The 26,037-nt window shown below is 40.5% G+C and overlaps 1 protein-coding gene across 1 annotated transcript in view; it reads right to left on the minus strand.

Annotated features, from left to right (window-relative positions):
• BMPR1A (bone morphogenetic protein receptor type 1A) overlaps positions 1–22,363 on the minus strand; it is a 132,932-nt gene extending 110,569 nt beyond the window's left edge. Inside the window, exon 1 of the mRNA XM_040623926.1 lies at positions 22,304–22,363. The gene's annotated coding sequence lies outside the window, so the exon portion shown is untranslated. The remainder of the gene's footprint in view (positions 1–22,303) is intronic.
• Positions 22,364–26,037: the final 3,674 nt, after the last annotated feature.

A 26,037-nucleotide genomic window follows, 5' to 3' on the forward strand; every position in this document is an offset into this window, starting at 1 on the left:
CTACACAGTTTTGACATACTGTTGGATTCAGTTTCCTACTATCTTATTTTGGATCTTACAAGTAGGTGATAAAGGAAAATAGCCTATTGTTTTCTTTTCCTGTGCTATGTTTTTTTGCTAACGGATTTGCTCACTTCAAAGGGCATCTTCTCTTTCACATTTTTTTTCTTTCCTCTGGAAATCTGTGTAACACAGGGGTTACCAATTTAAAGTCCTGTAAAAATAGCTGGCACTTTTAAAGGGTATATCTTCAACAGTTTTTTCTATTTCTGTATCAGCTACTGGATTATTGAGCTTTTCTATTCCTTCTGAAAATTTTAGTAATTTATATTTTCCCAGGAAATAATCTGTTTCATTAATTTCTAGGATGTGTGGCATGAAGCTATGCACAATATCCTCTTCTGAGGCTCTCATCTCAGTATTTATAGAGGTGTCCCTGGCTTGTTTGTAATGTGCCTCCAGCTTGTTTTCTTCTTAACCAGGCTTGCCCAGAGTCTGCCAGCTTTGGTTTTACTGTCAAGAGCTGTTTTATTTTGGGGACACCTGGCTGGCTCAGTTCGTGGAGCATGCAACTCTTGATCTTGGGAGCCCCACACTGAGTGCAGAAATCACTTAAAAATCAAATCTTAAAAAAAAAAAAAAAAAGTTGTTTTACTTTTCATTAACTTGTAATTTTATATTAATTCCTTTGTTCTACTTCATTCGGGTTTATTTTGTTTTTAATCAGTTTAAACTGAATATCTTGTTCCTTCGCTCTAATCTTTCCTATTTACTAATTAATATTTAACTGCTATGAATTTTCCTAAAGTTTCACATTGGCGACATTGATACGTAGTGCTCTCACGGTCATTAACTTCTAAATCGTGTGACTTCAGTTACGATCGTCCCTTGAAGTTATTTGAAAGGAATGTCTCTTGCCTTGCTCCCAAAGAAAGTAGATGTTTTGTTTTGCACTTATGTTTTTGTTTGTTCTGTATGGTTCTGGGTTTTTTTTGGAGGGGGGGGCCATCCTATTTCTGCTCATTTCTACTGCACTATGGTCAGAAAATATAAATATAACCTATTTTATTTTTGCTTTCTGAAAATCTACTGATTTGTGGCACAAAACATGCTCACTTTTTGTGACTATCCCATGTGTTGGGAAAGCATACATATTCTTAAGAAATCTCTGCAGGAATAACCACCAGTCTTCATTAATAATGCAGAACTGGGCAACGTAAAGCCACGGAATACCAGTGGTTATTTTTCCTCCCGAAAGCTACACAATACCTTATTTCGGCAATGCATCTGATTCACTGTTCTCTCTACAGATCAACGTCTGATCACTCAGCTACTTGAATCCCACTCCTGAATCTGTGTCTAACGACCTGAGCACTCCAGTACTAACTCCAGTCAGTCTCCTGTGATCCAAAGCAAATTCCTAGGCCAAACAATCCAAATGGCCCCACTTGGATCAGGGTTCCATCCTTATTCTACTCAACTATAGCCAGGGAAAGCAAGGTCATTGTTGAAAGGCTTAAGCTCACCCACAGCCAGGCCCCTCTGCATCCAGGAGCATGGGAGAACTACACTCCTCTACCCTCTCGCAGTTAGGTAAGCCAAATGACTAGTTCTGACTGTTGAAGTTACATAATTACTGGTTACGAGATCCTCCAATGTTTTCTTCCCTTCCACAGCAACCAAGAAAGCCATGTGTTCCAGAGGTCCAGCTACAAGAGGAGAGAACCTCTGACAGGCTTTGTCTCAACTGTCTACTTCACTGAAGCTCTACACGGGGTGAGGAATAAATTTTTTGCTCTGGTCTAGCCAATGAAATTCTAGGATTTTGTTAATTAATGAGGCATAATTTAGCTGATCCTGATTAATACTGTTCTGCTGACCATTAGCTCCCAGAGCTGTGGGGAAGCCCAATTCTCTGGTATATTCTCTATTCATAATAAAATTGACATCCCTAGTACAAATGAAATTTAGGAGAAAGGGTCTTTCTTTTCTATAGTCTCCAAATTTTTCTAAAAATAATATATGTGGTTTTCATAATCAGAAGAAAAACACCCTTTAAAAAGTGCTAATAAAAGTTTCAATGGACTTAGCACTTTGGAACTAGCAGCTTAGCCATCATCTAGTCTAGTCCTAATTACTTTCATTCGATAGAACAGAGAACTGAGACCTGAAGCGTTTCCCGAATAAGACTATCCAACCAGTCAGTGAGGAACTAAGGAACTCAGGCCTCTGGACTGCTGAATTTAAGTCACTCATGATAACACATTTTAAGATTTATTCTCTCTTCCTTTAAAAATACACTTTCTGTGAATCTCCATGGGTCTATTTCCCCCACTTTATCATAATCAGTTTTGTACATTATCTCACCACATTCTCAACATAAATAAGCTTTGGTCTCCTAATAGCCACTCCCCTAGTCCTCTAACCTTTTCTTTCCTAGCACCAATATCACATTGTAATCATACACCTGGGTGAGTTTGGGATTTTTTTGATGTTGGTCTCTCCCACTAGAGCATAAGCTGGATCCATGAAAGCAGAACTCAGGGCTATTTTATCTACTGTCATATAATAACCAAGCCTGGACAGTTTGGGTCTATAACAGGTGCTCATTACATACTTACCAAATTGAATTATACTTTCCAAGTCTTAAAGACTTAGAAATAATTATCAACACTAAAACTAATCATCTCAAAGTTCTTATCACTGTTTCTTCAGAAAGCCTGTTCTCCTTAGAAAAGTTAAGGGTTCTATGGAAGGGCCAAGAAAATGAAAGGTTTTCAGAGAGTACTGAGATAAAAAGGCTCCTAGAAACTAAGAAAACTAGGAATGAAGCTCTGGGGCAGAGGAAGTTCAAACATACTAACAGGAAAGGCACATGGCTCAGCTGGTAGAGCATGCGACTCTTGATCTTAGAGTCATGGATTCAAAGCCCACGCTGGGCGTAGAGCTTACATACATACATATTAAAAAATATATACTAATAGAAAAACAAAATAAACCTATTCCAATCATACCTTTCCCCCTTTCTTATTAAAAAAGGAATCTGATGTAAAATATAAAACAAAAATTTTCCCACGCTCTATCCAATCAAAATTAAGAGGCATTCCCAATCATTTTAATTTCTTGAGATGGACATTTAAATCGTTTTTAGCCTTTCTACTTTTCTGATACATATTTTTAAAGCTGTAGCATTTCCTCTAAGTACAAAATTAACTGTATCCCAAATTTTGCTATGACATATATTTTCACTATTATTGAACTCTATTAATTTCTAATTCCTCTGTAACTTTTTACTTAACCGTGGGTTTAGAATTTGAAGTGCAGTGCTTAATTTCAAATATTTTTCTTTGTAAATGATTTCTAACTTAATTCTACTGTGGTGAGAGGACACTGTGAATGGTTTCAATCCTTTGATATCTGTTGAGGCTTGCTTTATGACCAACAAATGGGTCATATTCTATCCTCACTGGGTGTGGTGCTCTATATTAAATTTTTCTTTGTGTTGTTTGGTTTTCTACATCCTTACTAATTTTTTGTCTGCTAGTTAAATAAGTAGTGATTGATTATGGTCCCTGATCTAAAATTTTAAACTTATACACTGATTATGGGTCAGATATGGTTCTAAAATATAAAACTTATATATATGTCATATATATATATCTTAAAACCACTCCATGAGTTAAGGAGCGTTATTCCCATCTTACAGATGAGGAAATAGAGATGTTTGTCAAATCAATTTGCCAAAATTGCTAGTTGCACAGCCAGGAAGAAGCACATCTGGGATTTAAACCCAAGAAGAGTTGGGTTAATTTAAACCCAAGTGGAGTCCGTGCTCTTAACCACTATAAAAATAACATTAAATTTTATAGGGGTGCCTGGGTGGCTCAGTCAGGTAAGCAACTGCCTTTGGCTCAGGTCTTGATCTCAGGGTCCTAGGATCGAGCCCCGCATCAGGCTCTCCGCTCAGCAGGAAATCTGCACTCTTTCTCTCTCTAATAAACAAATAAAATCTTTTAAAAAATCATTAATATCTATATAAACACATATATATGACATGGACTTTAATACACACAGTCATATATAGGGGTTAAGAGCATGGATATAGAGGCATCTGGGTGGCTCAGTTAGTTAAATGTCTGCCTTCGGCTCAGGTCATGATCTCAGGGTCCTGGGATCCAGTCCCGCGTGGGGTTCCCTGCTCAATAGAGAGTCTACTTCTCCCTCTCCCTCTCCCTCTGCCCTTCCCCCAGCTTGTGTGCTCTGTCACGCTCTCTCAAATAAATAAAATCTTAAAAAAAAAAGAGCTGTTAGATGAATATATCTATATATGGATATATATCTGCACATATGTTTTATATATACATTATAGATATACACAGAAATAATGATCCTAGGATAAAATGTTTTCCTTCAAGTAGAGAAAAATTTTACTGAAACCGCGCCCAAAAAATAATTAAGAGCAGTTTTTTTATCAGAAGCGCTAAAGATGTGAATTTGAAAGGACATAAATATTGCATCCTCAGTATCGACAAACTATGCAAAAAAAAAAACGGGAAAAGAAAACTGAAAAGAATTATACTAAATATGATCAATGGTTACTATGAGATGTCGGGGACTTTTATCCTTTTTGTTCTACTTTCCCAAGATTTCTTAATCCTGACTAAGCATCACCTTTAGAGGGAGGAACACAAGAGCTTACTACAAGTCCTAACTGAATTGACAGTGTTGTCTTAATTCTCAAGTTAAGAGTAAAATCACTTGAAAATCACAGGACATAATGACATAAAAGTGCTTTGTAAACTATAAAATATACAAATGTTAATAATTACAAAGCATCCTAGGACTAAATAAAAGCTTGTTCATGCATTTCCCCTTTTAAATTTCATTTGCTTTAAAGTGCCTAAATTTTGAAAACATATTTTGTTTAAACTAATTCAGAAGACTTGGTTTCTGAAGGGCAGAACATTAAAGTGCCACATATCCTTGAATACTGACAAAAAAGAAAGCAATGACAAATTTTACAAAAGCATCGCTCTCTCTCAATATCACTGAAAATACCCTGATCTGTAATTTAATAAAATGCTGATTGAGTGCTGAAGATATAAATAGGAAATCTACATTTAAGCCAAAAAAGTGATGTTATTTCTGGGAAACAATTTTTTTATAAGTCCTACAATAGAGGAATAATGCATTTAAAGATGAATTAAATATACATTGTATAACTAAAAATGTATACATCATAATTAGAGATAAGAATATATGCTCAGTCTATTTAGGACATGTTTTCCTTTCAAAGTGTCTTTTGCTATTTCTGCACATAATCTATGAATAAAGAATGCACAGCTGCCTAGCAGATGTATAATTTCAGTGTTTAGATTCCATTCTTTCTAGCTCATTCTGCTAGAGGTTTTGGATTTTCTATTTCCATATGGTTTTTGACCTCCCTCAGTTTAGGTTCTACCTCCCCACATCTTATTCTATTTTAGTCCATTATTACAGAAAAACACATCAAATATGAAACATCTTAACCTTCTTTTTAAAGCTTAAAAGCTGTGAAGCTGAAAAAGAGAGAATATACAGAAAAAAAGATAATCGGGTAACTAGAACAAGACAGCCAAATTTCCAAAATTTCCTATTTAAATAGCCCCTTCCCTGGAATTAAGCCCCACTTTAACTCCAAGTTTCTTCTATTTCAGTTTAGACATTCATGCTTAATGCACGAAGAGAATTCCAGTTTTGCTCACCTAATGTCCTCAAACTCTTAAGTTATGGTAGAAACATTTAGTAAAAGAAAGAAAGAAGGAAAAGAAAGAAAGGTTAAGCTTTTTTTTACCTTTTTTTAACTTACACTGCATATACCAAAATGTTTACAGGGGTTATCTTTGCATAATATGAATATGAAGGATTTTTATTTTTTTCTCAGAACTTCTCTATGCTTTATATTTGTTCGTGAGCATTATTTTTGTAATCAAAAGGCAAAAAAGGCTTTTGTTTTGTTTTGAAGAAAAACCTGTAAGGAAAAGGATTATTTTTAAATGTCTACATGCCATAATCAATTATATTTAAATAATTTCTATGAAACAACACAAGCAATTTAATAATATTCCAGGGGACAGTCTCGCTATCATTAACGGGTAAAAATCAGGTTTCATTTCTCAACCTACTTGACTCCCAAACCTGCCCTATAGATGGGCTTATTCAGTTTCATTTTCAAATGATGTGGCAATATTTCTTTATCTCTTTTTCTTCCTGCTCTTCCACAGGGTAGATTTTAAATGTATTCTAAGAAATGATACAAATCATATAATTATGTTAAGCAAATACCTGCCCAGTTTCAACTACTTTGCAGTAACAGCCAAGGTAAAGTTGTAAAAAAAAGGCCTGTGTGATCATCAACAGCTAAACTCATACACATCTCAGAAATGAGATATATAACACAACACTAATTTTTTAATATTTATGGGAAGCGTTCTGGTAAGTGCTTAAAAAGTAACTGCATTCCACTGGCCTTTGAATACTGTTTACGATGCAAAACAAACATCAGGGAAGTCAAAAAATACCAACCAAAAAGTTGCCATGAAAAGTTTTTAACAAATTTTAAGTATTAAAGAGAGAAGTAGGAGTTAATTGTCAGAAGTCAATCAAAGTTAACCCATCAAATACATATATGCAAACCGTGAGTGGAGAGAATGTTTAACACACCAACAGACACAGGCAAATCCATCTCCTGAATGTGAACAGGCAATAGAAGCAGGCAAAGATAAAGTAAAATGTGTGTGTGTGTGTGTGTGTGTGTGTGCAGAGTACACAGCCTCGTCTTAAAATGAGCCTACTCTCTTTGAGAATGAATATAATTCTATGGTTAAGAACATGGTCCCTTGGGGCGCCTGGGTGGCACAGCGGTTAAGCGCCTGTCTTCGGCTCAGGGCGTGATCCCGGCGTTATGGGATCGAGCCCCACATCAGGCTCCTCCGCTATGAGCCTGCTTCTTCCTCTCCCACTCCCCCTGCTTGTGTTCCCTCTCTCGCTGACTGTCTCTATCTCTGTCAAATAAATAAATAAAATCTTTAAAAAAAAAAAAAAAGAACATGGTCCCTGGAGTCAGACTACCTGGGTGTGATTCCTTAGCTCGGCTACTTACAAGCTGCACAACCCTTGACAAGCTAGTTCACCTCTGTGGTCTCGTTCTCCTCTTGCACAAAAGGGAACTAATAACCATACCATATCACAGACTACTTGTAAGGATTAAATGAGTTAGTATGTGTAAAGCATTTAAAATAGGGCCACGGGCACAGTAAGGACAGTATGTTAGGTACTACCTAGTTCCTCCTGATCTTTTATTTTATTGCGCTACAGTATTTAAACTAAAACTCACCTTCTCTATGTGAGCAATACTGAAAGTTAATTTAAAACTGCACGGGGGCGCCTGGGTGGCACAGCGGTTAAGCGTCTGCCTTCGGCTCAGGGCGTGATCCTGGCGTTATGGGATCGAGCCCCACATCAGGCTCCTCTGCTATGAGCCTGCTTCTTCCTCTCCCACTCCCCCTGCTTGTGTTCCTTTCTCATTGGCTGTCTCTATCTCTGTCAAATAAATAAATAAAATCTTTAAAAAAAAAATAAATAAAACTGCACGAATTCAGAATCTCCTACACTGAGTAAAATACATGAAACTAAGGCTTTTTAAGGGCGCTTGGGCAGCTCAGTCGGTTGAGCGTCTGCCTTCGGCTCAGGTCATGATCTCAGGGTCCTGGGATCGAGCCCTGCATCAGACTCTGCTTGGCGTTGAGTCGGCTTCTCCCTCTCCCTTTGTGATCTCGCTCACTTTCGCTCTCTCTCAATACATAAAATTTATTTTTTAAATTTTAAAAATAAATAAATAAAGGCTTTTTATTGACTACTTTTTATTTTATTTACTGTTTCCAAGTTTGATAAACTCCAACAACTCCATAAAAACTAAGGAATAACATATTTTACTTAACGTTTCAATTAAAAAGGTCATCATACAGTCATAAATTTGAAGTGCACTAGTTAGAATTAAAATATGCTTAATATGCTTAAAAAAACTATATTGCGCAGAATTGGAATGTACTTGGAAAAGAACCATTAAGAAGATCAAAGGGTCATGTATAATACTCTAATAGCTTTATACAGAAAAAAGAATGGGGGCTGGTGTCACAGGGGCTTTAGTAGGAACTTAAGCTGATACCTATGTGACTTTATTTTTTGTTTAAAGATTTTATTTATTTATTTGTCAGAAAGAGAGAGAGAGAGAGAGTACACAAGCAGGGGGAGCTGCAGGCAGAAAGAGAAGCAGGCTCCCCCCCCAAGCTGAGCACCCGAAATGGGGCTGACATGGGGCTCACTCCCAGCACCCTGGGATCATGACCTGAGCTAAAGGCAGACACTTAACTGAGCCACCCAGGCGTCCCAATACTTATGTGACTTTAATAAGAGGTCTGAAATTGGTACAAACCTGAGAAAAGGTTTTATTTTTCTCCAACTTCTACCTCCAGCTACGGTTATGGTTGGTCCAATTTCCCTATCCCACCCTTTAACGACGTCTGGAATGATTCCTATAGCTTTCCAGTAGTTTTCAGTTATAAAAAAGTCCAGTCCAGTTTATTGCTATTTAAAACTTTAATCTTCGACCTTACACAGTCATCTCCTTCCCTCCAAATTCAGATTTGGCCCATTGTCCAAGAAAGTTCAACTAGGGAAGGGGTAAAGTCTGATCTGTTGGGGGAGGCGAGGGGGGATGAGGGAGAAGAGAATCAGCTGTCTCAACATGGGAGCACTGCTGCAGTCCTCCGCGGTGGCTGCCCCCGCGCTGGCTAGTGCTAACTGTGATACAGGCAGCCAAACGGTGGCTCTTCTTCTGCGGACAGGCTGGAGCTCTCTGGTGAATGAGGCGTGAGAGGCTCTAATCCAACAGCCCACTTCCCTACCCAAAGATCTGCTTCAGCTCGAGCTCTTCTACTTTTGCTCCCCTCTCCAACAGAGCCAGCCCTGTCAAGATGGCTAAAGCCTGGTTACCTTCTACATTACCCACTTGAACAGAAATTCAAAACAAGTACAGGCTGTTCCACTGCTACCCTCTGTCCACGCTGAGATTTCTCTCCACTTTTCTTTATCCCTTAACTCAAGTAGGCACAGATAAACCGATCAGCTGTGTAACAACCACTGTCTAGGTAATGACAGTTCCGGTTCTGCTCCACTTTTCCCTAGTATTCCTAACCTCAGGACTGGTTCTCTTAGACCTCCCCACACTAAGCTTTTAAGGAAAGGCCACTTCATGGGAGCAAGAAGGGAGCAAAAAGTACAGTGATCCTCACCTAGGCAAACCAGCCACTGAGGTAACTACTGTGGACAATTCTCCCCTCCATCCTCTGGAAGGTTTCTATCACACCCTGATAAGCCCTGGAAAGGATTCAGGCCACTAAGTGCTTGGGCTTTCTTTAGAATGTAGAATCCTTGACTTAACACTTAACTCTGAGGTCCTAGTCCCCATTCTGAGCTAACTAGGAGAGTCCGATGCTACTTACTTCTTTTATTTTTTTTTAAGATTTATTTATTTTGAGAGAGAGAGAGACAGAGCACAGGGCTGAGGGGCAGAGGGAGAGAATCTCCAGCAGACTCCCCACTGAGCATGGAGCCCTACAGTGAATGCGAGGCTAGATCTCACCACCCTGAGTTCAGGACCTAAGCCAAAATCAAGAGTTGGTCGCTCAACCAACTGAGCCACCCAGGCACCCCTGCTTACTTCTTACTCTTACTTGTTTGACCTTGGTGGGACAATTAACCTTCATTAGCCTCCAATTCTTAACACATAAAAAAAAGTAACAAAACCTCCCATTATCAATTTGCCAGTACTGCTGGCATACAAAAATACTTCACAAATTCAAATGTTAAAAATATGAATAAACGTAACATGTGCTTCCAGAAGGTATCAGGATTAGATTTGATCTTCAAGGACCCTATAAATGCAGCCATTCAAACTGCTTTTGAAGATAAACCTGACCTCATCTTCTCCCACACAAATACTCTCTCACACAAATATTCATCCCCACCAACATTTATTAAGCATTACTATGTGGCAAAAATAGTGTTCGGTGCTTAATTGTACTCATTCAGTTAGTCTTCACAGTAACGGCGAAAGATCTGTTATTATCCTCATTTTACATATAAGGAAATGAACCTTAGAGAGATTAACTACTTTGGTGCACAGTCACAAACCCAGTAAACAGTAGTAAGGAATGGAACACTAAATATAGAGATAGGTAACTAAACATATAAATAATTCAAGGTTTAATGAACGTTTTATTTGGAATCCAGAAGTCACTGTAATCATATCGAGATCCCTTTATCTTCTTAAGTAATTAACAGCTTCTTTGTATAAAAATTTCACTATTTAACCTTAACTGTATGACTTTTTTTTGTTTCTTCTGAATGATGTGACCAGTGGAACCTGTCACAAACCACCTTCTACACAAACTGATAAGATGCTAAGAAAGAATAGGAAACACTGAATAACTTGAGAAAGAACAAAGGCTTAGTCAACACAATTAGAGTAATGATGCCACTTGATTAAGAGACAGCAATATAATTGTAAGAATATATTCAGGAAGAGGGGGATGTCTCTTTAATAGTATATTCCACTTCATTTCATAAATTTTTAGTTTTGAGGAATACATTTTGAAAAATGTAGTTCAAAGAAATTTGACTCTTTATATTTAAAATACTTAACTTTGTTTTTAGATAGAGAAACTTCATTTGCTTATTACCCCTTGCACTAGCAGACAGAAACAATCAACCTGGCCACTGCCAAGGAGGAAAAACTTTTCTTCTACCCTCTTAAGTTCTGTATTTGGGGGACTGCAAATTAAACTGACAAAAGATAGATTAGTAAGAGAAAAGACAGATTTTTATTCACTTTACAGAAAAATGTGACTAAAAGAGGCAGTTATAATTTGAGGCTCATGTGTTAATAGGGGAAGGAGAGGGGAGGAAGGCACTTATGGGAAAACAAATGACTTTTAGGAAAGATAAATGGGCCCTTAGGAGAATGGATATGATATATGTGACAATGTCAGTTTAGGCGTGGAGCCACTTTTTCTTTCTTCTCCTCTCTAGTGATAAGAGTCAATCTTCCTTGGTTTCAAAACTCGGGAGCAGCTTTGTGACAAGTTTTTCTGTGAGGCTATACTTTCAGGCAGATAAGGAAGTTCAGGAAAAAAGCCTATTCTCAAATACCTTCAGCTCAAAATAATTTTTATGCCACAGTGATGTATTCTGGACCCCATTCACCATCAACACATACAAGTATCTGAACACTTACTGTGTACAGAGCACTGAATTAGTACAAAGAGCAAAACAAAATATTTTAAGACAAAATTCAGTCACCAAGGAGCTTATAAAATAAATGGAGAGTATTAGTCAACTGAAACTTTTTATTTTTTGTTTCTAAACCACTCTTACAACGGCAAAGGAATTTTTATATATCCTGAACAAAAATAAAAAACAAATGACAAAAAAAAAATGCAACAGGCCAAGGGAAGAGTTAATATCCATACCCCCAAAAGAGAATTTCTGCAAAATGAGTAAGAAAAACGTTTAGAAAAATAAACAAAGGAGAGAGAAATGCAAAGAACCAACAAACATATAAAACTCTGCTCAACCTTACTCAATCAAAGAAACACAAATTAAAACTATAATACTGTTTTTTCAGCTGGCAAACTGGCAAAGATTAAAACAGACTGATGTTATGATGTGCTGGTGAGGGGATGGGGGAAATACACTCAAACACTGTTGGCTGGAATGTATATCGTCACAAAGATTTTGCAGAACAGTTTGGCACTACAGCAGATATGCATGGCTTCTCTTCCAGTAAACAACAGTAAACACATATCTAAGAATTCATCGTATAAAATAAAAATAATCTCACAGGATATGTACAAGCACCACAGTACTCTTCACAATGCAAAACACACACACACACACACACACACACACACCCCAAACTGGAAACAATCTAAATAGTCATCAATAGGGGACTGGTAAATAAAATGAAGGTATATTCATAAAAGGGAATATTACTTGGCTACCAAAAAGAATGAGTAAATTGACATTTAATGACATAAAAAGAGTCCTCCGATTTATTCAGTGAAAACAAAGATAAAGAAAAGGATACATAGTATCACCTCATTTTTTGGAAATGGGGAGAGGAAAAGAAAAAGAGATGAAGACAGTGGAAAAGAAAGATTACATTTATCCGGGTACCTGGCTGACTCAATCCAAAGAGCATTAGACTCCTGACTTCGGGGTCAGGAATCGAGCCCCACGGTGTAGAAATTATTTAAATAAATAATACTTTAAAAAAAAAAAAGGGGGGTGCCTGGGTGGCTTAGTCAGTTGAGTGTCTGACTCTTGATTTCAGCGCAGGTTGTGATCTCTGGGTTGTGAGATTCAGCCCCACATAGGGCTCCACGCTCAGCAGGAAGTCTGCTGGGGATTTGCTCTCCCTCTGCCCCCACCCCCCAGCAAGGGTGCACGCGCTCTCTCTAAAATAAATAAATAAATCTAAGAAAAAAAAAGAAAGATTAAATTTAGCTCTATACTTTTAACACTGGTAATCTGGGGGGACAGCGGAGGCAGGATTACAAAAGACTTTTCACTGTCTACTTTAGGTCTGAAGTTTCAACCAAATATGTGTAACTTCTGTAAAGAGAAGAAACTAAGGGGGGCACCTGGGTAGCTCAGTCGGTTAAGCGGCTGCCTTCCACTCAGGTCAAGATCTCAGGGTCCTGGGATCAAGCCCTGCATCGCATCGGGCTCCCCGCTGGGCGGGAAACCTGCTTCTCCCTCTCCCTCTGCCCCTCCCCCTGCTTGTGCTCTGTCAAATAAATAAATAAAATCTTTTTTAAAAGAGAGAGAGAGAGAAGAAACTAAGGAAGGCTCTATGGTAATACAGTTAGGGAAACTATATTGGGGTGTTGCTAGACTAAAAGCTGAGAAGGCTTGTAATAAAGAAATCTGATACATTAATAAATGGTACAAGAAACACCAAAATACTGCCTTTGAATAATGATCAAAAGAGCTAACTTTTAGGTGTGAACCACTGAGGAAGGCTTCACAGAGCAGATAAGATTTTGAAGCATTTTGATAAGCAAAGAAGAGGGGGAAGGAGGGGCGCCTGGGTGGCACAGCGGTTAAAGCGTCTGCCTTCGGCTCAGGGCGTGATCCCGGCATTATGGGATCGAGCCCCACGTCAGGCTCCTCGGCTATGAGCCTGCTTCTTCCTCTCCCACTCCCCCTGCTTGTGTTCCCTCTCTCGCTGGCTGTCTCTCTCTCTGTCAAATAAATAAAATCTTTAAAAAAAAATAAAAAAATAAAAAATAAAAAAAAAAAGAAGAGGGGGAAGGAGAGTCAAGGTAGCATTGTCCACCATAATGCATAATTTTAAGTTTTTTACTAGCCATATTAAAAAAGCAAAAAGAATCAGGTGAAATTAAGTTTACTCCTACTTACTCCAACATATTCAAAACAGCAGCATTTCAATAAGTAATCAGTATTTTAAAAGCGTAATGAGATATTTTACATTCCTTTTTTGTACTGTCTTCAAAATGTGGTTCATAATTCAGACCAGCCACATTTCAAATGTTCAACAGCCACATGTGGTACTGGCTACTGCAGGGGACAGCAGGGGTCTAACGATTCTGAACAGAAATCCAGAATTGGATATTTAGGTGATGTAGGCTAATAAAATAGTAGTTTGAAGCGAATAAGGCAAAAAGGCAGACTGGGCCGGAGCAAAAGGCCAGTCTGAGATAATTTGAATTTCATATTGTAAGCAAATAAGAAACCAGAGGAAAATATTAACAAGTACGAATGATGACTAAAGCACTATTTCAGGAAGATTAACTTCTTTTTCTCTACTCAGATACATACATAAATTCAACATGCAAGTTTTTTCCCAACATTTTTATTACATGAAAGATTACTGAAATAAAACTATAAGGAATTATCTGTCATCAAGCAACTATATTTTGTTGATTTAAGATACTTCTGAATATTAACTGTTGAAATATTTTCATTTCATGACACTTTTAAACAATTTTTTGAAAAATATGTAAGTTTTAAGAACTTTACCAAAGTTTAGCAGCCTTTAACATTTCCTATCAAGAGATTCTTTAAGACAGAAATCTGAAATATTCTTAATTAAATGCAAATTTAAGACACTTCAGACCTTAAACTACTGGAATACAATACCAAAAACATTAATTGCTAATAGGAAAACTACCAACAAATTTTTACATAAAATGGTATCACAACCATGCAAGTCTCCTCCAGATTTCTTAACTTCAAAACTGAGAGCTTCTAACATTTCAGATAATTTATCCAAAGGCTAGAGAGAAAAAAAATTAATGCTCAAGAAATGAGATAAGAAAGCAGGGCATGAAAGAACACCACTGGCCACAAGCCATTCCGTTCGTTACTTACAATGACTGCCAAGGCAGGAAAGAGGGACTCTACAGCCAAGAGTCAGAAACCCAGTGATGTCATCACAACCAAAAGCATTACATGACCTGCAATTTCAGCAAGAAATTGTTCTGCATTAAAGCCATGGAATTTTCTTTCCTTTTTTTTTTTTTTTAAGTAGAAAATGATCTTAAAGTTCACCAAGTACCCTTCACTTTTTAAGATAAGGAAAGGGAGATCCAGATAAGTTTAGCATAGTATCCAAGACCGTACTGCTAACTTAGTGGTAGAACCAGTACTAGATGTTAACTTACAAAAACTCAGAAGCCGAAACTTAAGTGTTCTACTGCTTCTTTATAATTTTTCATATTTCCCAGGTTATCCACATTAGCTGCATTTCTTTTTTTTAAGACTTTATTTTATTTTATTATTTGAGAGAGAGAGCAAGAGAGCCTGAGCAGGGGGGAGGAGCAGAGGGAGAGGGAGAAGCAGACTCCCTGCTGAGCAGGGAGCCCCATGCAGGGCTTGATCCCAGGACCCTGAGATCATGACATGAGCTGAAGTGAAGGCAGCCACTTAACCAACTGAGCCACCCCAGACACTCCAATGCATCTTTCATAATTTTTAAAAGTCAAAATATGTTTGCTTTAAAAAACTACTGAATACTTCCAGAAACATTCTCCCTCTGCTTTCTCGTCTACAGTCTTACTCTATAGGTCACTTTCTCAGAAAAGCCTTCCAAAGCACCTGCACCCTAAACGGACATGTTTCTTTATTACACATGCTTATAAGCTCCCTGTACTTCCCTTGTATAGATCTTAATGTAACTACAATTAGACAATTATTTGTGAAACTATTTAATGTCTATCTTCTCTACCAAGGTCTTAAACTGGTGTTTCTTAGGGCTGTTCTAGGCTCTTTGCTGTATACAGCAGGATAATATAACCATGTAATTATCCACAAATTTGATATCATGTGTGTATTTTTCTTCTGATACTCAAAAAATGACCTTAAAAAGGGTGAAGAACCAAAAGATGGTGGATTTATGCTGTTCACCTGTTTAGAGCCATCCTTTCTCTGGGGAAACAACCACTTTTCCCATCTCTCATGGTTCTAGGAAGGCATTCAGTGCTGGTGTTTAACTGGCTCTCTAACTGCCCCAGGGCAATAAGCTAGGGCTGGACAAGGATGATACCCCAGACTCCACGTAGTCCCAATAAGAATCTCTCCATGAGACAGAATATATGCACCTGGGAAAGAGATACCCTTTTTACCTCTGGAATCCATAGCAGTTAGAGCCACACAAGCCTGGAGTTGCCAGTGGCTATCCTCTGCCAGATGAAAGTCTCTGCATGAAAATCAAAACCAAAGAGTGGACAGTAGATAAGACAGACTCCGCCCTCCCCCCCTCCCCACCCAATTACTTCACTTGAACACTGAGATACAAATTTCTAGTCTTTTTAAAAACTTGAAGGGGGGGGTGACAAGGCTTTTTCCCCTTTAAGCTAATTTGAGTTGAGTGTGTCATTTGCAAGCAAAAATCACTTGAGAGAGCCACGAAATTCTGATAGAATATACAACCTACATGGCAACTGCTCCCCAGTATCTACCTGCAGTCCAAACCTCTCTCAAACTCCAGCCCCATACACACAACTGCCAAGTGGAAATCTCTACTTGGTTGTTAAACTCCATATTATCAAAACTAAACTATTTTCCTTCATAAACCAGCTCTCATTTTTCATCTCTACCCTATCAGGCTTCCAAACTAGAAATCTGCGAGTCATTCTTGCCAATCCCATTCCTTCTCTCACCCAAAGCTAATTACCAAGTCTTGTCCCTTCTGGACCCTAATTATCTGCCACCATCCTAGTCTGGGCCAAGATGCAACAGGTTTCAGTGTCCCTACAAGTTTCTGTGTCTTCAGTCTTCCTTTCTTCAAAATGATTCTCCACTATATAACTAATCTCCCTAAACTGCATATCTGATTATTTTATCCCTACACTTGATATACCCCATCCTCCTTAAATCAGTGGCCAATTGTATACAACTAGAGCAATAGCCAAGCTCCACTGTTTCACATCTTATTAGCAGTATGAACAAATGTACACCCTAAAGAAAACAAAGTTTATCCGGACGCCTGGGTGGTACAGTCCGGATTTGGGCTCAGGTCGTGGTCTCAGGGATGTGAGATTCAGCCCCTTATCAGGCTCTGTGCTCAGCAGGGAGTCTGCTTGAGTTTCTTTCTCCCTCTCCCTCTGCCCCTCCCCAAACCCCGCCCCCACACACGTTCCTTCACTCTCTAATACAGAAATCTTTTTTTTTAAAGTTCATCAGAAACATAAAAGTATAAAAATGGAACAACATCCACAATATCAGAGTAGCTGAAATCCACTTGTTTTTAACAAAAGATACTAAAAAATAATTTCCTTACTAGTCAATGTCTATGTGAACTTGGTTTGGAGACCCACTGGGCCCACCGTGATCTGATCTCCTAAAGCCCTACTCTAACCTAGTGCTGTCTTCAAAAAACACTAGTGGGGATCTCTAGGCACATCATTTTGTTTTTATTTTTAAAGAACTGATAGCCTTTAAAATAGTAGCTATAAAAACTGATATATATTACAACTATGATTTAGTAAAATATCCAAACATTTACAGTTATTTTTGTATTTACTTTTTAAAAAACTAAGTATATGTGATTGTTAATAATGATATATAATTATTGGGTATTCTCTTTAAAATAGTCCATAAAATTGGCTATCACAACTCTCCTACAATTCCCCCTTTACATTATCTGTGCTATTTTGTGAAAATTCAGCTCTTAGAGAACCTGTATGTTAGGAAAATGAGCAGAAGAAATTAAGGGGGAAAAACTGAAAGCTGGGGGTCAAAGTGCCTTACAATCAGACTGGCATAACTAGTTGTAGGAGACCCCATCTAAAAATATTTCTCTATACCACCTAAAATGCTTTACTTGTTTAAAAGGTTTAAAAGGCATTCTCTTTAAAACAAAAAACAAACAAACAAAAGAACACCTTTTCATAGTAACAACAGATTTACAAGTCACTCCCACATAAACGTGGTTTAAATTCTTCCCAACGTCTATACTAAAGGAATGGGAACTTTGATTAACTGAGAAAAATCCTATTCGTCAATTGTAAGGCACATATATTTTTCATATTTTAGCACCTCTGAAATTAGGGTGCATCTTACAATCAATGGCTTCTTGAAATTGACTCTAAGCAGATTTTCTTTATGAGTGGCCCATAAAAGTACGGTGCATCTTATAACTGATATAATTCAATACAACTCAGCATTTAATCTTATAAGTATTAAAAAGTTAGAATGACCTGGTCAGTATGGACCTTGAGATATTAAAAAGGCATTCTAAAAACATAAACACTAATAAAAGGTGGAAGAGGGAAGGACCTTCTAGTTCAAAATGTAGCCTGAAGGGAAACCCATTTTCCTTTCTCTCTGTGGCTCTCTGCTCCCCAAATCTGAAAATCAGATCGGTACTACTATAACTGACGTCCAGCCACTGCTGGAGAAAGAAGAAAGGCTCCTGTCTCCATTTATTCATTTTAAAATGCAACAAAGTCAGTTACAGACCCAGTCAGCAGGCTAGTAGAAATAATATTTATATACAAATCGCTATAAAAGACCAAATAACTCAGGGAACTTCATAATATGTGCATATCACTTTATATAAATGATACTTCTATAAAGTTGATATTTTTTAAGATTTTATTTTTAAGTAATTGCTGCAACCAACGTGGGGCTCGAACTCACCACCGAAAGATCAAGAGTTACACACACTCCACCGACTGACCCAGCCAGACACTCCGATAAAGTTGATTTTTTCAAAAGACAAATTAGTAAGTGCAGTAAGAAAATATTAGATAAAAAACTGGCCTTAGGAAAAAACCCTTCCTTCGGAAGGAATTCCTTCAGAAGGGATTTCATCCAGAAGAAAATGGAAAAGACTTCAAAAAGGGGGAAAAGCACATGTGTAGAAGGCAAAAATAGTGGGAGATATGAATAAAGGAAATCTGAGGTAAATCCCATGGAAAGGCCTTCATTTAATAGAAGACACTGGAAACTTCTAAGCAGAGAAGTGACAAACTGGTCTTCAAGATCAACTTAACCAGAACCACATAAGATAACCCAGATAAAGGTGAAAGGGAAGGCAAGAAGATTGCAACAGTAGCCCAGGTGCAACCAAAACCTGATTTAGTTAGAAAAAAAGAAATCATCAAATATACAAATATATACACAATATATACTGTTGCATACAAATATATATGGAATCAAAGAAATTTAAAGAAAAAGAATTGTGTGAAAACAAAGTATCAGTAGATTTGAAAACTCAAATAAATCTCTGGAGAAAATATTAAACACTAAAACTCACACAAGAAATAGAAAACCTACGCAGACCAACAGTTATTAAATAGACTGAAATGGTATCCAAAGTCCTCTACAGAGAAGAAAAAAAGGAAGGAAGGAAGGGGAGGAAGAAAGGAATGAAGGAAGGAAGGAAGAAAAGAAAGAGAGAAAGAAAAGAAAAAAGAAAAAAGAAAAGAAAAAGAAAGAAAAGAGAAGAGAAGAAAAGAGAAGAGAAGAGAAGAGAAGAAAAGAAAAGAAAAGAAAAGAAAAGAAAAGAAAAGAAAGCAAGCCTGAATGGTGTTATAGGTGAGGCCTGCCAACTCTCAAGGTAATTCCAGTCTAAAATGCTCCTAAGGGGCACCTGTCAGTTAAGCGTCTGACTCTTGGTTTCAGCTCAGGTCACGATTTCACGGTCGTGGGATCAAGCCTTGCGTCAGCTCAGCGTGGAGTCTGCGTGAGATTCTCTCTCTCCCTTACCCCCCCCAACTTGAGTGCCCTCCCTTCCACCCCAAATAAATAACGATCTTTTAAAAATAAATAAAATGCTCTTGAAATGAGAAAAAGGAAAGCTGCCCAATTCATTTTATGAGTCTATAACCTTCAGACCAACATGTATCAAGACTTGTACCCACATCATCAGGAATAAAGAGGAACAATACAATGACAGTAGAAGGAATAGATGTTGACTACAGATAAGACGTGACGAAATGGAGAAAGGTCTGGGTTTGGTATGACATCAACAGAAATAAGGAACACCAGGGAAACAAGTTTGGTAAGGAAGAGGAGTTTGTTCTGAACCAGAACAACCAGGCAGAGATTTGTATAAAGCAACTGGGGAAAAACAAGGATTCACGTGCAGAGGAGAAACAGAGAATAAGCTCTGAGAATTATTGAGATAGAAGGGTCTGAACAATAAAAATGCCAAGGGACTAGTGCCATATAGAAAAGTGATCTGAAAAGTGAAACCTGGAGAACACACATTCAGCGGGAAGAACGGAGAGGGGCAAAGAGGAACAAAGTCAGTATGTCACAGAAGCCCTTTGTCCTACTCCCATTCATTCCTTCAGGATGGTTCCAAAGTGATGTTTTTAAGCCCTTCCCGTCCCAGCACCAGCACCACCAGCACCAGGTCAGGTCCCCATTTTATGCTCTTCTAATACCGTGCACTTTAATTATAATCAGTTACAGTTAACTGTAGAATTCCTTCTTCAATCTATGTCTCCTCCACCAAACTTTAAGCTCCATGAGGGCAAAGACAATGTCTGCTGTGGCATCCAACCGCTTTGCAGGGTGTGTTAGAATATGGCTAAGTATTCGTTGAATAAAATGGATACATGAAAAAAAAAGAGCCAAGGAAAGGCATTTCAAGAATGAGAAGACGATGTTAAATATCACAGAAAACTCAAGGAGGTGACTTAGAAAAGGGGCTTAAATGTGTTACTTAGGTTATAGGTAACACTTGTAAAGGTGAACTGCAGAGAACAAGGGGTTAAGAAGTGAATAGATGGCCAGGAAGTAAATGCAGGAAAAGTAAACTACTCATGGCAATCTGCAGAGATGAGATTATGGAGTTCAGACTGAATTTTAATTTTACTTCAATTTTGCTCTATTTTACAATTTTTCTTTAATGAACACGTATTACTTTTACAAGGAGACAACTTTTTTTTAATGTTAATATGATTTGAAAAGGAAAAGCAGCAACATAACAGCTTGAGGGAGTAGTATGCTCCACGGAAGGTTTTTGTAAATTGAAAAAAATCTTAAACACATTTATACTTTCAAAAACCCTAAAAGAGGGTAACTCCTACTCCATTAAGTAGGAGAGAGCAAAAAAATGAAACAAGGTGTTAGGACGAAGGACAAAAACCATTCCACTGAGATGGAAGGAAAGCAGATGATAGAAGTAACCCAGTACATTCTGGAAGGATTTCCCACTGAATATCTCAAGCTTTTCGGTAAAGGGTGTGGAGAAGTGAGAAAAAGTTTGAAATGCGTTCCACGAATACAGTGCGGGGGGGGGTGGGGGCACGAGTGGAATACTGGTTCTATGAAAGAGTATTCTAAATTTCAATCACCCTTTTGTAAACTCAACCCCTTTCTAGCTCAGAACTACCCTTATTTTTGCTTCAAGTTTAAGTACTTAAATAATTCTGGTTCACGAACTTCTTATTTCAACAGTTGGAAACAGTGACAAGCATTAAGTTACATTCTACCACAATTCAGAGTTGAACTCGTCTTATAAGTAAATACAATAAAGGAGTTGCTTTCAACTCAAGCAACAAAACAGTGATCATTTCAAGTATGAGAAACTGCAAAGTGCCCCTACACGTAAAACTGTTTGCAGAAAGAGGTTTTGTTGTTGTTTTCAAACTCTTCCTAAGTCTCACTCTGACAGTTCTTGAATAGCAGAGCAAACCCTGGGTTCAAATCCCAGCTCACTGGTACAAGCTACTTAACCTCTTTGCGTCTCGGTTTCCTCGTCTAAAAAATGAACACAATGACCAGGGTTATCACAAGGATTAAATGACGTCACACAGGTGAATGTGCCAAATTTGCACTGTGTACTCAAAAGAGTTTGGTAACCATTTGAAAGAGAAAAACTACAGCACCCTGACCAAATTAAAACATCCGAGAGCATGAACGAGTATACAAGTCACAAAACGCCAGACCCTTAACACACAGCACATTTTCTTTCCTGACGCAAGCTATTTTTTTTTCCTGCCAAATCTTTCCACTAGGGAGTCTGGAAAGAGGAGGGGGAAAAAAGGTTACATTCAATCCGGCAGAAAGTTTTCAGAAACTGAAGTGCAGAATCACAACAGACATGGCAGCGGAGGCCGCGCAGGACAACAGGTGAACCTCCGAGAAACCTGGCACCTTCTCGCGGGCAAGTTTTGAGCGAGGGCTCGCAGCTCCCCCGGACTCTACCACCCCACGAAACAGACATTTTTTTTTTCCTCCTTCGCAGCAGCGGAGAGAGACAAATCGCGAGTATCAGCCTCGCAGCTCCTGGGCGAAAGAGGTGAGCGCCTTTCCCATTTAAGGATTCAAGAAGCGTCGTTGGAGGCGGCTTTCGCCCACACCGCCTCCCCAAACTCGGCCTGAAACCCGGGGGTGGGGAACAAAAGAGGGGCCGGGCAGCGGGGCCGCCGCGGGGGGCTGCAAGGAGCCGACGTCGGGCGTCCGAGGGGCCGGGGTCTCCGGCGGGGCCGGGCCCGGGGTGGGGGTGCCGGGCGGTGGGGCCCAGCGGGCCGCGCGGCCTGACACAGTCGGGACGGTGGGGACCCCGCGAGGCGGCCGAAGCGGGCCGCCCCCCCCCCCCGCTCGGGCCTCCCGCGCGCGCCTGGCTGCCCCCGAAACTTCGCCCCGCGCCCGTGCCGGCCTCCCTGCCGCCGCCGGCCTCTCCCGGCGCGCACACGCACTCTCGGACGAGCCAACTCACCCGGACCCCGCGGAACTCATCCTCCAGCCCTCGGCGCGGAGCGGGGTGGGCGCGGCGAGCCGCCGGGGCGCGGCGGGGGCCCGGCTCGGCCTCCGCCCTCGGCGTGCAGCGGCCCCGGCCCGGTCGCCCCTCGCGCGGCCGTGCGATCCTCGTCTCGCGCGGACCGACGCGCCGGAGTCCGAGCCTTCCTGCCCGCTCTCCCCGCCCTCCTCCCTCCTCCCTCCTCCCTCCTCCCTCCTCTAGCGCCAGCAGGCGGATTCCAATCTCGGCAGCCGCCGCCGCCGCCGACACTCGCACAGGGTGTGGGGAGGGGGGCGGCGCGGGCGCGGGGGCCTGGGGGGAGGGGCGGGCCTCCGCCGGACTCGGCGCCGCGCGCGCGCGCACTGGGTAGGCGCCCGCCCCGCCCCGGACGCGAAAGGAGCCGAGCGCGCGGCGGAAGCGCCCGAAGGGTCCGCGAGGCCAGGCGCCCCCTTGCCGGCTGTGGGCCCTCGTCCCCGGCAGCGGGGCGCCGGGCTGCTGTTTAGGGGGGTTTCTCCTCCGCGCTGCCCCACCGGCCCCTCCCCACCAAGCAGCCCTACCGCCGCCGTGGCGGGGCCGGCTCGTCTTCGGGAGCTGCGTCCCACAGACGCCGCGGAGGGGCGCGGACACCGCCGGCGCGGGCTGCGCGCGGGCCGGGCCCTCGAGGACCGGCTAGCCTCCCACATCCCTTCGCGTGGACACCCCCCCCCGACATGCTGTAATACTCCACGTGAGCGCCAGCACTCACACACCACGCGGGGACTTGACGGGTCGTGGTAGTGGTCGTGGCGACAAAGAAAGGAAAGTGTAGCCACGCTACATCCATTATCCACCCACGGCGCCCCGGCTTCTGGGTCTGGGCCCTCTGCCAGTGTGCCGAGGCCTAGGTAGGCTGGCGCAGGTGGGCGGGCTCCGAGGGCGCGGCCGCGGGACCAGGCAGCTCCGCGTCGGCCCCGCACCTCCGAGGCCCCGCCGCCCGGGGCCCTGTGACCGGCGAGCCCGTGAACTCCTAAGGCAGAAGAAGAGCGGCGGCGTTAATCCGGGCCGGCTGAAGTCCGCGGACTATGAATACTGCTCCCGCTTCTCCCTTGGCTCACTCTTAGGACCTCGCGTGCCCTCCGGAGTCTCATTACCTCTCTTTGGAAAATGCAAATAATTGTCTCTACTTCTTTTCTAACATTTCCCCCTCATTCTTTGGGGAAAATGCTGTTAAACGTATTCAGTGTCCTGTATGTGAACAAAGGATATAGGCCCCCTTTTAACGACCAAATGTGACCTTAGTATCTTTGGTGTTTGCAACAGTGTGTATCGTGTTAAATTAAGTCTCTATAAAAGATAACTCTTCTTAAGGTCCTTTTATAAAATCACTTTTTCAGCTAGGTTAAAAAAAAAAAAAAAAAGAGGTTAGAAAAAAAAATGTGCCAGGCACTGGTATTTGTTTTCATACGCATTCAAAAGAAATGTTTAGATTCCAGAGTATTCCGTTTTAATCTTGTTTAAATGTCTGAATTCTTTTACATTCTTGTTTAAAGATTTTTTTTCTTTTCTCCTCTTTTTACAAACCACCTTTGCTCTTAATGCCTTAGATACCTTCTGTAATTCCAAGTTTTTTTCAATTCTGGCAATTCTCTAATTTTTTAATGAACTCTTGAGCTGTCTCAGGTTTGAGAGTCATGGATTGGAGTATCTTGCTGTGCAGGGAGAATGTATGATATGACTTATCTTGCATCAACTATGAATTTCCTTGCATCAACTAAAACTTGTCACTTTTTCAAGTTTTCTACTTTTCTGCTTCATTTTTAGAGGAAAGGGTAGACCTTTTGCTTAAGGAGATTCAGACTCATTGTCCGAAGAATTCACTGATGTATGCGGAGCAATGTGTCATGGCAGATAAAATCATGACAAGTGTGTTAATATATCCTCTGAAGCCTACTTCAGTTTTTAGGCATATGAATCAGTCCCTAAAATAGACAAGAATCTCAGGTTAAACCTTAGTGCATCAAATTTCTGAAACGTACAAATCAGTGTTGCCTGGGTTTTGTTATATGCCACCGTAGAAATGATAACAAAATAGAGGCATCACATTTTAAATCATGATATCTTTGCATCTCTATGAAAGGATCTTCTTTTCAAGTCTTTGGGACTTTACATGACATCCTTTTGTTCTCTTTAGATAAAGCCCACCTAGTGACCAAGCTTAAAACCTTAGCATTTTCACAGCAGGCACCCTACCTACCTACAAGTGAGCAGGGCATGGTGTTGTCTCTGGTTCCTGGCATGTGTATGCATGCCAGCCTGTTTCTCCAGTTTGCCCACTAAATGAACAGAGCAGCCAAGAAGCCCAAGGAGACATCTGGACACGTATTGTCTGGCCCCCAAACTCAGGCTTCAAGGTCCAAATTTAACATTCTCTAATGTGATGGCTTTCCTTTAAGTGGGTTAATAGAATGGCTGGAAGTGGGCTTTTTCTCTCCACGGTTTGAGGTGTAGGCCCCAAGAGTGGTAGTTGCATACTCAAATCACATAGCCTTAGTTTCGAATGTAAAATTACCCTTCTACAGTTCTCAGATCCTCAGACACCTTCCCTGATCACCTTGTCTTAAATTAGCACCCAACACAACCAATTTTGTTTTCTTTATACCACATTTTACTAATTGGAATTACCTTGTTTGTTTAGTTATTGGTTTATGGTCTGAGTTTCTCTGCACCCCCCCACCCCCAGAATGTAAACTCCATGAGAGCAAAGACCTTGTCCCTCTTGTTCTCAGCTATTTCCTCAGAGCCTAGCTCTTGGCACACAACAAGTGCTCGTATCTGTTAAACACATGAGCAAGATAAGGATAGAATTTCCTCTAAGCATTTCTGAACCTTGTCATCAAGACCCAGCTTTTGACGGTGGCATGGACTATGTTGAAAAGGGTAAGGGTGGGTCAGGGCAACTGGGCAATACCATTTTCAGGGAAGGCAGTGGTTCTTGATTGATCCAAGTTCATCCACAGCCATTTTCTTGTTGTAAAGATTGTGTGAGGCAAAGGCAGCACTAAGGCTCTGGATGTGGAGGGAAGTTAGAGCCCAGTAAGGAGGGACTAGTGAAGGAATGCCCTTGGCAGGGTGATACTTTAGGTTAGTTTAAAACCCAGCATTAAATGGACAAAAGCATTATAAAGAGTAGAGGAAACAGCTACATTTTTCAGCATGGACACTAATACATTATTCTACTGGTAAATAATACCCTGTCATGGTTTAGAAGGAACAAGCCAAAACAGAAATTGTGTTTAAGAAAAAGATGGTTATCTATAAATCAGTCCACAAAATAAAGTTCAAAAAATCTAAATTTGTTCTTTTCTTTGTAATGGATTTCTTTTCTTTTTACTTTTCCTTCTATTTTTACTTCTCAATTACTTGCTCCTTTTCTCCTTTCCATTTCTCTTTGCTTCAAAGCACTTGTTTACCGTGATTCAAAGATGGTTTACTGAAGCTCTCGCTGGGAAGTAGCCACCACTGGTCCTCCCTAGCCCAAGGTCACTATAGTCCTCTCCCTGCTATCAGTATACCTTACAACAGAACCTAGTCCTTTCCTGGTCTTGTAGCAGGAAGAGTCTCAAAGCTCTAGTCCCAAGCCAGGACCCAGCCTCCTGCTGCCTTTGCTACTTACTTGGGGAGCCCCAACCTTGGCCCCTTTTTTGGAACTGACTCACAGCCCTTTCCTTGTGCTT

This window comes from Ursus maritimus, unplaced genomic scaffold (genome assembly GCF_017311325.1).
Source record: "Ursus maritimus isolate PB19 unplaced genomic scaffold, ASM1731132v1 scaffold_7, whole genome shotgun sequence".
In the NCBI taxonomy this organism is placed as follows: Eukaryota; Metazoa; Chordata; class Mammalia; order Carnivora; family Ursidae; genus Ursus; species Ursus maritimus.